Source organism: Mixophyes fleayi, chromosome 4 (assembly GCF_038048845.1).
Source record: "Mixophyes fleayi isolate aMixFle1 chromosome 4, aMixFle1.hap1, whole genome shotgun sequence".
In the NCBI taxonomy this organism is placed as follows: domain Eukaryota; kingdom Metazoa; phylum Chordata; class Amphibia; order Anura; family Limnodynastidae; genus Mixophyes; species Mixophyes fleayi.
This window is the reverse complement of record NC_134405.1, coordinates 167,733,376-167,749,650: the sequence shown is the minus strand read 5'-3', so window position 1 is coordinate 167,749,650 and position 16,275 is coordinate 167,733,376. Positions and strand designations below refer to the sequence as shown.

Genomic DNA, 16,275 nt, shown 5'->3' with positions numbered 1-16,275 from the left:
TATTAAGTATTTCATGGAAATTTATTCTAAAGGTTCAAAAGGTGCTTCTGTCAGGGTCTCTAATACCAGCTTCAAGTCCCATGGAGCCAAAGGAGAGTGATAAAAGGGTCTTATTCTCCTTGTTGCCTGCATAAACTTGTTTACAAATTATTTATGGGCAATCTTCTGTGTACTATTGCTCCAAGAGCAAATATTTGGCCTTTTAGTATTTTAACTGCTAGTCCTTTGTAAAAAGTATTTTTTAATAACTGTTAGTAATTTATAATCATGTAGAAATTTGAGATTGAGTCGGATCAATGGATTTTATTATCATTTTTGGTCATTTGTTTCTGATTACAACAAGATGTATAGATATCAATTTAATATATCCCAATAGGATACATCTAGTCCTATGACAAAAATAGCATATCGGAATAATCACTGGTTTGCGGTATGAGAGGTTGTAAGTTCAAATCACGTATAGGTTGAAAATAAATAAAGCTTGTTTCTGTGTACTAGTTATAAAAAAAATCTTATTAAATTAAAAGAGAGTTTAAATATTTTAATCGACTTTTGCTTTGGCAAAACAATAAATTGGATTGCCACCATATATGTTTAATTTTTAATAGAAAATATATTTTTATGTATGAAGATATTTATAATTTGTAATCACATGTAACATGATAATTGAGAGGTTGATAACCTTTTTATTTTGATTGGTTAGTCCAAGTTTAAAAGGAAGCCTGATTGCCACCAAGGGATCTCTCTAATGAAACCACAGATTTGGAGAAATGCTTAAGACAGGTGGTCACTCGTTGATGCAGGACTTCACTTTGCTACACTGGCAATTAATTACAACATACAATTCCAAATACCTGGGTCTAAAAAGTAGTGATAAACACGCAGAAGAAAAGCCCATAAAATTGAATGCTACCATAAAGAAGCCAGAATTTGATTACTGGAGTGGAGAGATATTGATTGTCTGCAGCCAGTGGTATGTTTAACACTAACACAGACTCCGTTAATCCCTATCCTAACAGGCTGATTTAAAGGTGGACATATCTATTTTTGCAAGTTTATCTCTTCGATATACAGTGATATAAGTTGTTTTGATTATCCACTTTTATCATACAGTTTGTGACCAACGGTTCATTATGGCAGCACGGTGGCTAAGTGGTTAGCACTTCTGCCTCACAGCGCTGGGGTCATGAGTTCAATTCCTGACCATGGCCTTATCTGTTTGGAGTTTGTATGTTCTCCCCGTGGGGTTTTTGTGGGTTTCCTCCGGATGCTCCGGTTTCCTCCCACACTCCAAAAACATACTAGTAGGTTAATTGGCTGGATCAAAATTGACCCTAGTCTTTATCTCTCTGTCTGTCTGTGTGTATGTTAGGGAATTTAGACTGTAAGCTCCAATGGGGCAGGGACTGATGTGAATGAGTTTTCTGTACAGCGCTGTGGAATCAGTGGCGCTATATAAATAAATGATGATGATAATGATTATAAGCAGCAGCACTTTACCAACTAATCTTCCTCCTATTTTGCATGAGAAAGGAGATGTGTAACATTGAGTGAGAGTCCCGATATACATAGAGACAGTGTGATCATTGATAAACACATCATTGATTGTTCTATTATGTGGAGTTTTTTTCATATGTTCTTACTATGCTTTATTTGTTATTAGATTTGTTTATTAAGGAAAGGGTGTAAAGTGTTATCATATGGTGGCATCCTATTATGGTATATTGATTGATTGTGCTTCTTAAATTTGGAAAAAAATGTTTGTTATTGTGTATTAATGGGTTGTCACACAAACAACTCTCTAAGGAGCAGCAAATAATCAAGTAATTGGTCCTTTATTAATTATTAGGTATAAATTGTTTAACTCTCAATATAAAGTACAGATTTAAGAGTCGAAGTTGGTCAGCGCCCATTAGCAGCCCGTTTAGGTGGACAGTAATATATGTAAAATATTCTTTTAGTCCTTTGTCAAGCCCATCTTGCAGGAATTCAAGAATAGTACCCATGGATGGACCTTTTGGTGAAAACTGATTATTGGAGCACCATTCACAAAAAGTGTCCTAGAATCGATAATATGTCTTTGATGTTGACCTTTTTTTTGCATTTAAAAGCCTAGTGATTACTCTACTAGAAAAGCCTTGGCATTTCAAATGTTTCCTCTCAGTAGTTATGTCGCTTGTCTCCAGAATCCTGGGCTTGGATGGTTTATCAGACCTTGATGGAGCAGATCTGGCTTTAGTGGAAGGAACCATGGTTTCTGCACCTCTAGCTGTAACACCTGAGAGAACCAAGCTCTGCGGGGCCAAAAGGGTATTATTGCTATTATTGTTACCCTGTCCCTCCTTATTTTTTTTGCATTTGAGGGATCATGGGCGTTGGTGGAAACACATAAACTGAATTGCCATTGTACTGAGAAGGCATCCAGAGTCTCTGCTTCTTTGTCCATATGCCTGTGGCGCACGCAGGGGGGGTTTCTGAGTCTCCAGAAACCCCCCCCCCCTGCGCTAACTAAGTGGCCGCTATAGCTGCACTGTCATATACAGCACCGCCACGGACGCTTCTTAGACAGCGCCGCGGCTGCTGTATAGGACAGCGCTGAAGAAAGTTGGTCCAACTTCCAGACTCCCGTCTCTCCGCCGGAGGAACTATGTCGTTAGGGCGGTTCCCTTTCTCTAATGAAGAGAGAGAAAATACAAGGATGAATTTTACCTGTATAGCGGTGACCCTGGTCACATTCTGGGTATCTGCCCTAAAAAGAACAGAAAATGACAGGGCCTAACGGGTTCAGGAGAGGTCTCGTTAGGTTCTCTTAGTCCCTCTCCAGCATCTTCTTCTAATGACACCTTTGGCTTTTTGGTGCTGCCAAAGGTGTCATATAGTGATATATATACAAAGGTGATATAGTGCTCATTTGGCACTTCCCACTATATCGCTGGACCAGCCTCTGCACCCTACCGCCATTGATGGAAGTAGATTCTCAGGTTCGTACAGTTCCCTTAACTATGTAAAATTGGATCCCTTCATAGGGAGGACATTTCCTTTCTTTTTATCTCCAGGGCCATCAACCCAGTGGTATTAGGGCTTCCGTGGCTTCGCCTACATTCTCCCATAATAGATTGGCACGATGCTCAGATTATTTCCTGGGGCTCCTATTCCTTAATCATTGTAAAATTTCCTTTTGACAATTCTTCCATACAGATATATATATATTTAACTAAGCTAAGTATTGTGGACCTGTGGAGCACTACTTCAGAGTCAGCTAAACCATTCTGCAGGTCCTTTGCAGTTATATGTGGGTTCTGCTTTGCACATCTGAAAAATTTAGTCATGTTAGAGATTTTTCAGATCTTACCTTGTTTAGCAATTCTAAATATATTCCATTGAGGAAATAAACCAGCTTATTTTCATTATTAAACTTCTAGAAGTGGGGATTGTTTTTTCAGTTCTTTGCAGCTTGAATACTTGTAACATTACAAATAGTTTTGGACTATTTGAGGACTAATTGACTTTATGGGTTTATTTAGTAAGAAGACCATTGGATTTTTGATGTTCGTGATCTGTTATATTAGATGTGATATTTGAACATTTAGATATTTTTAGACAGGCCCACAATATATGTTTAAAGGTGCCAGTTGCCCACATTACCTCCAGCAAAAAATGGAGGAACATGGAGCCTGATTCATTAAGGAAAGTTAATCAAAAGTAAGCAAGTAAGGCATAACCATGTTGCATTGGAGGGGGAGGTAAATGTAAAATGTGGAGACAGATTTATTGTTGAGGTAGGGCATGTCCTAGATCAACTTTAAATTTCAGCGCACAAATAAGCTATCAAGTATTTGTGCGCTACATGAAAAAAAGCCAATATTTTCCTTATGTGCAAAATAATAAACTAATTTGCACCCCTTGCATTGCAACATAGTTTTGTCCAGAAAACTTAAGTAAGAAAACGTGAAAACTTAAATTTTTCAAACTTAAAACCTTAATTTTTTGCTTAACTTTCCTTAATGAATCAGGCCCATCATGTCTCATATTTTTAAATCAGTAAACAACAGGGGGTAAATGTATGAACATGCGGGTTCTTCAACACCCGCATGTTCGGCGATTAAATTTCAAGCGGCGCTGCATTGTAAAGAGAAGTTTCCCTTTACAATGCAGCGCCGCTTGAAATTTAATCGCCGAACACGCTGAACACGCGGGTGTTGAAGAACCCGCATGTTCATACATTTACCCCCAGATGTGTAAATGTTTGTATTTCACTACATTTTAGGTAGCAAACTCTCCTCAAGTACGAGTAAAAATTAACTGTATTTTATATATAACTATACTTCTCAAATTTGAATAAAAGAAAATCGTGCTTAAATATGCTCAGAAAATCTTATAATATATGCATGATCAATAAAAAAAAGTATCAGCTTGAAAGCTGAATTATGCAATCAGCAAATCGGAAGTGGCTAGCTAGTGCTGGTTGTCATCATCATCAGCGTCTATTTGCAATTGATACAACTACTGACAGGCATATGTGTGTCTCTGTGCAAGTCAGATTCTGTTCGCAATTATGCGCACACACTCTCTCTATACTTAGCTTAAGTTAAACCACCCCTGCCCTCCCCCAGTCCCACCTCTCCAGCAAGCAGGTGCAAGTGTCAGATGTGAGCAAATCTGCATACGCGCATATTCTTGCAGCTTGTTTTATGGACATGTGCAGTACAAATTTGCAGACTGTATGCAAATGGGATATGTCAACTCAGTATGAGTGAGGTGCAGTTTAATCAGGGGTGGCCAAATGTTTGCATACAAATGTATGATGTATTGAAGAACAAGCATGTGTGTGTGCTCTTCAATAAAAACTGTAAATTATTAAATCAAATTCAAAATCAGTGTACTTATATCAAATGTAGTTGTACGTTGTGTCTTTACTTCGCAGATTGTATTGCCACTGATAAGAAGGAAGTGTTCTCTTTCATTACCCTAAAAGTTTTGCTATATACATTATGTTCTATTCTTGTGTTGTTAGTTTGGCAAATATTTAGAATGACATAATTCTGTGGTTAAACCGAGCTCTAATAAAGTGACATTTTCTTCAGTCTTGACCAACTTTCTATAAATCGTTCTACCTAGACCTAGTTTTGCTTCCATGACCATGTGCTAGTCTTTCCCCTACACATCTTAAGCACTGGGAATCTAGGAATACAGCCGTGTAGCATAAAACTCAGCTGCCAGCCCCCTCCCCTCCACTTTCATTTCCCTTTTATTAGAAAGATACAGAGGATTTGCTTACTGGAAAATGGAAATTACTTGGAATTTTGTTACCAAATATGTTTAAACAGTGGCTGAAGTAAACTCCTCAAACAAACAATGCAGAAGTGGACGTTGCTAAATCAATTTATAGGTTCACAGCATGTGCATGAAAGGGCGGGGTTATCTAGCAGAACAAACACAGAGAAAAATCCACCAGCATGAGAGGCATGCTATGGTATCAGTAGCTGATTAGGAGTGCTGGTGCTGTATTGTCATTGGAGGCTTTTTGGGGTACATCTTGGTAAGTTAGCTCTCAATATAAAAATACATATATGTATGGCCCAAATATAGCAACTCTCACTGTTTAGAGTGAGGACCACCCTATTAGCAGAAGCGACGTGAAGTGGCAGATGACTTCTCCAGTGGAATTGGGTGTATTAGCCGGAGTTAGTGCTTCTCCCAATACACCAAGGGGTTACCACCGCCGATAACCAAGGATAAATCGCAGATATCTTCCTATGTATTCTCTAGCCCCCACTTCCCACGGCTGCAACAGAGCTGCTATAGCCTCATGGAGAGTGCTTTATTATTTTATTTTATTTTTTAACATTTCTGACTCTATCTTTCACTTTTCCCTTTTTAATATGTATGAAAGTTACATTACAAATGCAATGTACTTGAATCTGTTCATAGCGTATCAAACTCTAGCTTCATTGATATAGATATATCAGACATTGACGTAATAGGGTGCAGTTTCAGAGTGTTAATCAATTTTTAGTATTTCACAATACACTTGGTGCTTTGTTTAAATGTTTGTTTAAATGCTAGAGGAAGTCTAGCGTTAAATTGTAAGTATTCAATAATGATTGTACAGAAAGTAAAAGACCATAATAGATATAAATGATGTAGATGTTTGCACAGGGACAGTTACACAGTAACTATGAAGGAACGAGCATGGTGATTTATCTACTGATTTCTTTGTTTGAACCTGTTGAACCTGTTGAATAATAAAAGATATGGGACAATTATAAAAAACATTTTCACAAGACTCAAAGAAATAATCTTTCCAGAGTAACATAGCCTAATTTTGATGTGAAATACGTTCTTACCTTCACCTATTGACAAATATACAAATATAAATGTGTGCTCTTATTGTTTTTTGTAAGTAATATTTTGTACATAGAGCTCACCATAGATTTGCAGTGCTGTATAAATAAACAGGTACATACATATTAAAGATGAGGTGAGATTTCAGATGCATGTAGTATTCTGATAGATCAAAACACTTCTCAGAGGTGATGCAAAAGTCCGCTTTTGTTTTGTTTCTCAATGCACAGAGCAGTAAGTCAACCATTTAAATAGCGAAAACCAGCTACCCGCTCCCTCCAAACACTCAACAAACCCCAGCACTAGAAAGCTCTGTTTCCATTGAAACAGTGAGTGTGAGCTTCCACTTATATAGTGAAAACCAGCCCAAGGCCAGTCAGTGCAGACTTGCTGCTAGGGAGGGTATGTGCCCATCCCAGAGACTATTTTCCCCACATTGAAAATCATTGTGGTTCTTCTTATTCCCCTGGGATAATTAACCTAATTATTGCCTCTCCAATAGTCCCAGTATTCTGGACTGGGGTTCTGAAGACCACAGCCACTTATACCAAACAATTAAAAAAATAAATAGGCATACACAGTTTTGAAAAAAACCTTTAATTGAATAAAAGACTCTTCAATAAAATCCTTGTTTGGTACTTTATTAAATATCAAAGTAAATAGTTTTTTTCCTTTTTGATCTGTTGTGGTCCAAATGGGAAATAATTAATTTTTCTTTTTTTGATCCATAGTAGTCCACATGTGAATCTCCCACTGAAAAATCCCCATAGAAAATTACCCACTTACACATGACCAAAACAAAATTCTCAAAGTAAAAAATCCAGAGTACTCCCTTACACCGCCAGCCAATGACAAACAGTCAGCACAGGAAAATGCTGGTGATTGGCTGGTTGTGAAGGGGAGTCCAAGGGATTCCTGGCTTTGATCATGTAGAACCGGGAATTCCTGTTAGAATAAAAATTATAGGGGGGAGTTCCGTATGGAACACTGAAGCCCAAAATTTGCGGAATTTAGAACAAGGTGAATATTTTGTGGAACAATATTAAAAATGTATTTTACATATCTACCAAAGGTTTTTTTTGTCTCAACCCAATTTATATGATCACAAGCTATATAACAAACTGTTAGTGAAAGGTTAAACACACCAAGGATATCACAGACATGTGGCATTTGACTGGTCTGGGATTTCCTATTTAGTTTTTTAATTCATTTACCTGGGCTCTGTTGATTCATTCATATCAATCATGCCTTTCAATGAATAAATTAATCCAAATGAATTCACTTAAAATGTAAGTGAGAAATTCCAAACCAGGCAAATCTCTTCTTCATGAAATGGATCATATTAGCATGTATCATCATGTCTGACATGTAGACTCATTTTAGATCTTCAGTTACTTTTATAATAAAGCCACAGGTCTGTGAACATGTTAGAAAATGGCATACACTACATAAAGTAAATACAACAGCATATAAATAGAAAGTCTGGTGCTCCACAAGCAGGAATATTAATAAAAGTCCTGTTAACAATAGACTCCTTGATCATGTCAAACTGTAAAACAAAAATAATAGGACATTAATGACTGCATTTAGAGTTGTCAATATTTGTGGCATGAATATACCCATTTTTGTACTGCATTCTAAAAGATTAAAATGCAAGCTCCCACCCCACCCCTGACATTTATTTTAACACTCATGATATTTGCTTCAGATATCCAAGGGTTAATGCAATCTTGACAACATGTATTCTACTTTATGAAGTAATTTCTTCCTAATCTCGAATTGTCAAAATAACGTCAATGTTATCCACAATTCTGAGAACACTATCCATACCACACATATGCTTTAGCTTTGTTTATACTGTACAACCTTACTCATCGGATCTTTTGTCTGCTGTCATATTCTGATAATGTTTAATGTTAAGGCAGAAATTCAATTTGTATGGGTTAACAAACCGTCATAAAATATTTTCAAACAATAGTCATAGTAAATCAATATAAGCCATGATTGGAGTTTTGTAAGTGCCCAAATAATACCACACCCCAAAACCTGTGCTGAAGCATGAAGCAAAAATATCTGATGTAATGACAAACTGTTGTATTAGAAATGAAACATAATAAGAGTCCAAACCATAAGTATACACAAGCTCTGCTTCACCCCAACAGGGAAGCTACCACACTGACCATATCCTCTGGGATCTGCCACCGCATCATTTGCAAAGTTGCCTTCCAAGACTGTTTAACAAATCAATATAGACTACTAGCAAGTCAACATGACTTTGCAAAATTGTGCATAATAAAATCGGTGATTATCAGGTCAGATATGGCATCTAAATAAAACAATACCGTTATGTTGTTAAAGGTGAAGCATCATAAGTAATAGAACTATTTAAAATGTTGTGTAATACTCAATATAACTGGAACTTCCAATGCATTTGAATCAGTGGTATTAAACTACTGTACAATACAGCTCACTGGCATCCTGTCTCCCAGCATTTAGGAATAATATTTATAGTGAGAGATTATAATGTGATCAAAGAAGAGCTCTGTTTTGCAATCTCTCCAAGGGGTCTATTTATCAATCTGCATCGATAACGCTGATTTTCTATTAGAGATGAGCGCACTCGGATTTCCTGAATCCGAGCCCACCCGAACGTTGCCGATCCGAGTCGGATCCGAGACAGATCCGGGTATTGGCGCCAATTGAAAACTTGAAAACGAGGCTCCGAGTCATAATCCCGTTGTCGGATCTCGCGATACTCGGAACCTATAAATTCCCCGCTAGTCGCCGCCATCTTCTCTCGGGCATTGATCAGGGTAGAGGAAGGGTGTGTTAGGTGGTCCTCTGTTCTGGTAGATCTCGTGCTGTGCTGTTTAGTTCTGTGCTGTGCTGTGCTGTGCTGTGCTGTGCTGTGTTCTGTTCTGCAGTATCAGTCCAGTGGTGCTGTGTGCTGTGCTCTGTTAATTTTGAGTTCAGTGGTGCTGCTGGGTCCTGTGCTGTGTCCTGTTCAGTCCAGTCGTGCTGTGTCCTGTGGTCTGTGCATCTAAGGGCATAGTTATTTCCCCATTATTCCCAAGTGTTTAAAAAATAAAAAAAAAGTTATAAAAAAAACCACAAAAAAATAATTAATTTTTTTTTTAATTACAACAAAATTTGCCAAACCAATCCTGCAGTATAAGCCCATTGGTACTGCAATATTACCAAGTTCACACATTCAGCAGTAAAAGTCCAGTGGTACTGCTGCAATATTACAAAGTTCACACATTCTGCAGTATCAGTCCAGTATTGCTGTGTGCTGTGCTCTGTCAATTTTGAGTTCAGTGGTGCCGCTGGGTCCTGTGTGCTCTGTCCTGTTCAGTCCAGTGGTCCTGTGTCCCATGCTCTGTGCTTCTAAGGGCATAGTTATTTCCCCAATATTCCCAAGTGTTTAAAAAATTAAAAAAAAGTTAATAAAAAAAATATACAAAAAACTAATTAAATTTTTTTTTAATTACAACAAAATTTGCCAAACCAATCCTGCAGTATAAGCCCATTGGTACTGCAATATTACCAAGTTCACACATTCTGTAGTATCTTGTGCTACATATAATGGAGAGCAAAAATTTGGAGGATAAAGTAGGGAAAGATCAAGACCCACTTCCTCCTAATGCTGAAGCTGCTGCCACTAGTCATGACATAGATGATGAAATGCCATCAACGTCGTCTTCCAAGCCCGATGCCCAATCTCCTAGTACAGGGCATGTAAAATCCAAAAAGCCCAAGTTCTCCAAAAAAAGCAAAAAGAGAAACTTAAAATCATCTGAGGAGAAACGTAAAGTTGGCAATATGCCATTTACGACACGTAGTGGCAAGGAACGGCTTAGGCCCTGGCCCGTGTTCATGACTAGTGGTCCATCTTCACCCAAGGATCTTAGCCCTCCTCCTCCCCCCCCCCTACAAAATATTGAAGAGAGTTATGCTGTCAGCAACAAAACAGCAAACAACTCTGCCTTCTAAAGAGAAATTATCACAAATCACAAATCCCCAAGGCGAGTCCAAGGGTGTTGGTGGTTTTGAAGCCTGACCTTCCCATCACTGTACGGGAAGAGGTGGCTCGGGAGGAGGCTATTGATGATGTAGCTGTGGAGGAACTTGATGATGAGGATGGTGATGTGGTTATTGTAAATGAGGCACCAGGGGGGGAAACAGCTGATGTCCATGGGATGAAAAAGCCCATCGTCATGCCTGGTCAGTAGACCAAAAAATGCACCTCTTCAGTCTGGAGTTATTTTTATCCAAATCCGGACAACCAATGTATGGCCATATGTAGCTTATGTAAAGCTCAAATAAGCAGGGGTAAGGATCTTTCCCACCTAGGGACATCCTCCCTTATACGTCACCTGAATAACCTTCATAGTTCAGTGGTTAGTTCAGGAACTGGGGCTAGGACCGTCATCGGTACAGGGATGCCTAAATCCTGTGGTCCAGTTGGATACACACCAGCAACACCCTCCTCGTCAACTTCCTCCACGATCTCCATCAGATTGAGTCCTGCAGCCCAAGTCAGCAGCCAGACTGAGTCCTCTCCAATACGGGATTCATCCGAGGAATCCTGCAGCGGTACGCCTACTACTGCCACTGCTGCTGTTGCTGCTGTTAGTCGGTCATCTTCCCAGAGGGGAAGTCGTAAGACCGCTAAGTCTTTCACAAAACAATTGACCGTCCAACAGTCGTTTGCCATGACCACAAAATACGATAGTAGTCACCCTATTGCAAAGCGTATAACTGCGGCTGTAACTGCAATGTTGGTGTTAGACGTGCGCCCGGTGTCCGCCATCAGTGGAGTGGGATTTAGAGGGTTGATGGAGGTATTGTGTCCCCGGTACCAAATCCCGTCAAGATTCCACTTCACTAGGCAGGCGATACCAAAAATGTACAGAGAAGTACGATCAAGTGTCCTCAGTGCTCTGAAAAATGCGGTTGTACCCACTGTCCACTTAACCACGGACATGTGAACAAGTGGTTCTGGGCAAACGAAGGACTATATGACTGTGACAGCCCACTGGGTAGATGCATCGCCTTCCGCAGCAACAGCAACAGCTGCATCAGTAGCAGCATCTACAAAATGGCTGCTCGTGCAAAGGCAGGCAACATTGTGTATTACAGGCTTTAATAAGAGGCACAACGTTGACAACATATTAGAGAAACTGAGGGAAATTATCTCCCAGTGGCTTACCCCACTTAGACTCTCATGGGGATATGTGGTGTCAGAGAATGCCAGTAACATTGTGCGGGCATTAAATATGGGCAATTTCCAGCACGTCCCATGTTTTGCACACACCATTAATTTGGTGGTGCAGCATTACCTCAAGAGTGACAGGGGTGTGCAGGAGATGCTTGCGGTGGCGCGCAAAATTGCTGGACACTTTCGGCATTCAGCCAGTGCCTACCGCACACTAGAGACACATCAAAAAAGCATGAACCTGCCCTGCCATCACCTCAAACAAGAGGTTGTGACGCGCTGGAACTCCACCCTCTATATGCTGCAGAGGATGGAGGAGCAGCAAAAGGCCATTCAGGCCTACACAGCCACCTACGACATAGGCAAAGGAGTGGGGATGCGCAGTGGAGACTGATTTCCGTGTTGTGCAAGGTTCTCGAGCCGTTTGAACTTGCCACACGAGAAGTCAGTTCCGACACTGCCAGCTTGAGTCAGGTCATTCCCCAGATCAGGCACGCTGTTGCAGAAGCAGCTGGAGAAAGTGAGGGAGGAGCTGGTAAAGCATTGCGATCCAACAAAGCATGTAGCTATTGTGGATGAAGCCCTTCGTACGCTTTGCCAGGATCTGAGGGTGGTCACTCTTTTAAAGTCAGAGGAATACATTCTGGCCACCGTGCTCGATCCTCGGTTTAAAGCGTATGTTGTGTCTCTGTTTCCGGCGGACACAAGTCTACAGCGGTGCAAAGATCTTCTGGTCAGGAGATTGTCCTCTTAAGAGGACCGTGACATGCCAACAGCTCCACCCTCATTTTCTTCCACATCTATGGCTGCGAGGAAAAAGCTCAGTTTTCCTAAAAGAGCCGCTGGCGGGGATGCTGATAACATCTGGTCCGGACTGAAGGACCTGCCAACCATTGCAGACATGTATACTGTCGCTGCATTAGATGCTGTCACAATTGAAAAAATGGTGGAGGATTATTTTGCTGACACCATCCAAATAGACAGTCCATATTGTTACTGGCAGGAAAAAAAGGCAGTTTGGAAGCCCCTGTACAAACTGGCTCTATTTTACCTGAGTTGTCCCCCCTCCAGTGTGTACTCGTAAAGAGTTTTTAGTACAGCGGGGAACCTGGTCAGTGAGCGGAGAAGGAGGTTGCTTCCTCAGAACGTTGAAAAAATGATGTTTATAAAAATGAATAATCAATTCCTCAATGAAGTACAGCACTGCCCTCCAGATAGTACAGAGGGACCTGTGGTTGTGGAGTCCAGCGGGGACGAATTGATAATGTGTGAGGAGGAGGAAGTACACACTGTAGGGGGAGAGGAATCAGAGGTTGAGGTTGAGGATGAGGACGACATCTTTCCTCAGTAGAGCCTGTTTAGTTTGTACAGGGAGAAATGAATTGTTTTTTTGGTATGGGGGCCCAAACAAACCAATCATTTCAGCCACAGTTGTTTGGTAGGCCCTGTCGCTGAAATGATTGGTTTGTTAAAGTGTGCATGTCCTATTTCAACAACATAAGGGTGGATGGGAGGGCCCAAGGACAATTATATTATTTTAAATTATATTGTGGTGACCCACTCCTCTACGCAGTCCAGGTACATTTTTTGGTGCGATTAAGACCAGTTGATGGTTTTCTTATTATATTGTGGTGACCCACTCCTCTACGCAGTCCAGATACATTTATTGGTGCGAATCATACAAGTTCAGGGTTTTTAAATTATATTGTGGTGACCCACTCCTCTACGCAGTCCAGATACATTTATTGGTGCGAATCATACAAGTTCAGGGTTTTTAAATTATATTGTGGTGACCCACTCCTCTACGCAGTTCAGGTACATTTTTTGGTGCGATTAAGACCAGTTGATGGTTTTCTTATTATATTGTGGGGACCACTCTACTACGCAGTCCAGAAAGATACCTCGTTGCAACGTTTTGGACTAATAACTATATTGTGAGGTGTTCAGAATACACTGTAAATTAGTGGAAATGCTTGTTAATGAATGTTATTGAGGTTAATAATAGCGTAGGAGTGAAAATAAGCCCAAAAACTTGATTTTTGAACTTTTTATGCTTTTTTCAAAAAAAATCTGAATCCAAAACCTTAAATCCGAACCAAAACCTTTCGGCAGGTGTTTTGCGAAACAAATCCGAACCCAAAACATCACGAAAATCCGAATCCAAAACACAAAACACGAGACACCAAAAGTCGCCGGTGCACATCCCTATTTTCTATTGCCCTTATAGCTGCACTTTGACAATACAGTAGCTGGGGCAGCTAAATGATATTTAGCTGCCTCAGCAAAAATGGATAGGAGTGATAAGGCTTAACTTATCGCTTTGCTAAGCCAGTCTCGGGAGTTATGCCCTTGCTTGACTCAGTTAACAAAACAATAAATAGTTAAATAGTTTAATAAAATATATACAATCTGAATTATATATATTTTAAAGCTATTGACGATGAAAAAATGTTTTATTGAAATAATAATTTTTACATGGCGATAACAGAATACTTGTTAAATAGGTGAAGCCTGGCAAAACTTATCACTGACAGTAACCCCTTGATAGATATGGCCATACGGCTTGTCATCTATTGATAAATAGGCCCTCATGTCTGTCACAAGGTGCTCCCTCACTTTGCTCATGGCAGGCACGGCAATAATTTTATATAAAAAAAAATGCGTATATAGCTTTGATCATATTTACTGTCTTGTCTTAAGCATGTTTAAGTACAGTACGCTTTTTGGAGAGTCTTTGGAGAGAGGTATGCCCACATCAAGATGTTTCTATTGACTCTAATCTCATAAGTGATGTCTTGCCAACCAAGTTAGCATTGACTTTCACACAAGGTTATGCCATTTCCCAACCTGAAGCAAGCCAGCACATACAAGTACATACTCAACAATTGACATTTTGGAATTTTAATTAAATTAAGTTGTGAATTCAAATGGTCGGCATGTACTGTTGACAATTGACACACCTTTTACAGTAGTTTGCAGCTACTGATAAAAGGTGTTCACCACCCAATTTTTGGTACCAGCAAGGGGGTACACTAGCAGCAAGAGTTACCCAGAAGGATGCGGTTCTAGGTGCCGCTAAGGAGCCTGGTGGTGGCAGCAGCAAAAGCCCCTTCTACTGTGGTTATAAGGCACATTTGGGTTAAAGGAAAGGAGCTGGTGCTCAGCAAAGCAACAAACAGGGTGGCATAGGAGATCCATCCTGTCACAATGTGTATCTTCCCTCATTTGTTCACATGGGGCATGCCATTTGCAATGCAAATAGGATAGGGGAGCAACTCAGGAGGAGCTTCTTTTCTGCCCTGAGGTTCTTTCCAAACCCCATCATCTTTTGCATCACAGTCAGCTTGGATCTAGATATCCTTGACTGTAGGCTCATATGGTTTTGATGACAAAATGGCCAACTAAGTAGTCTCATCTGGCCTGTAAATGGGTTAAAAACTGTGCATCTCTTTATTGTGTTTACCAGGTACCATTGCAGAGATTGATCAGGAACAGGAATGGGCCTCAGATGGGCTCCAGTAATATGGCACACGACCAGTGTCAGAGACTGCCTTATATAGGATGCCCAGGTGTGTTTCCAGCAGTCAGTGACGTCTTAGTGACAGCCGATAAGTCTTTTAAAAGCTCTGTCTGCCTGGCTGAAGACCCGAAAGTCGTGCCCCTGCTAGGCAACGGGGTGCACACCAGTGGGAGCTGAAAGTGTCCGTCCCACAGCAAAGGAAGAGAATGAGGATAGCACTTGACACATTTCCTTTGAAAGGGACTGAAAGAACTGCATAGCTAGTGTGATCCGAGGGACCGCTCATGCGCACTTCGTGTTCTTTGGTTCCCGGGGAGAGAAACTACATCTCCCGACAGGCCAGGTGCAGACGGGAAGCCAAGAAGAGAGAGCAGTTGGTGTGAAAGAAGGAGAGCGGTTGGTCTGGGAAAAAAGAGGGGCAGAGAAAAAGGAGGCTGGAAGTGAGAACGAGAAGAAGAAAGTGACAAGCAAGAGAACAGACAGGAGGCAGAAGTGGGAAGTAGTTAGTCAGGAACCAGGTGGGAAGTCCCGAAGATTAGTGACATATATCCTTGTTTCGGGATTGAGTTACAATTTAAAATGTAAGTTTAGGGATAGTTAGCCAAGCTTATGGACTGAGTCATATTGGAAATTAGTTATAAGGGTATTGTTATGAAAACCACTCGAAAGGCTGGAGTTCTGCTACACATGCAAGCATTGGAGAAATCTGTGTTTATTGATATTTTATTATTGCTTGCTGGAGGGATCTCCACCATAGGAGTATTACAGTTACCAGTTTATTTCTGCTGAGAACTCATATAGTATTACTGAAAAGTAACGAACTGAGCCTCTAGACATAAATATTAAATGTATTTTATGATGTATGCTACATATTGATATATATTGGACAGTCATATTTATATGTGAAAGGTATATTGGTTTAATCTGCTGTGTTTTACATGTCACTGTTTAGTGTGAACTGTTCGCTAGAATAATGTTCAGATGCAGAGGAACGTCTGAAGTTAGTTTTTAGGATATTATGAACTGTTGTGTTATTATGTGAGAAGCTAAAGGTTAATTTATCTGTGAGCCGATATACTGTTTTAAAGGTGCACTCATTATGCAAACTTACAAAAGAAACTAGCCTAGGGGACCACTCTAGAAATAAATGTGCCTGTGTGGTTTCTAAAGCTAGCTAGAGTGGTGTGTGTTT

The 16,275-nt window shown here is 40.2% G+C and overlaps 1 protein-coding gene across 2 annotated transcripts in view; it reads left to right on the top strand.

Moving 5' to 3' along the window:
- LOC142152309 (chloride anion exchanger-like) overlaps positions 1-16,275 on the top strand; it is a 141,307-nt gene that overhangs the window by 34,579 nt on the left and 90,453 nt on the right. The window contains exon 1 of one of the 2 annotated variants that reach the window (XM_075208822.1): positions 5,468-5,539. The exons of the other annotated variant lie outside the window; for it this stretch is intronic. The gene's annotated coding sequence lies outside the window, so the exon portion shown is untranslated. Of the gene's footprint in view, positions 1-5,467; positions 5,540-16,275 lie in introns of those variants that run through there. 2 annotated transcript variants of the gene reach the window in all.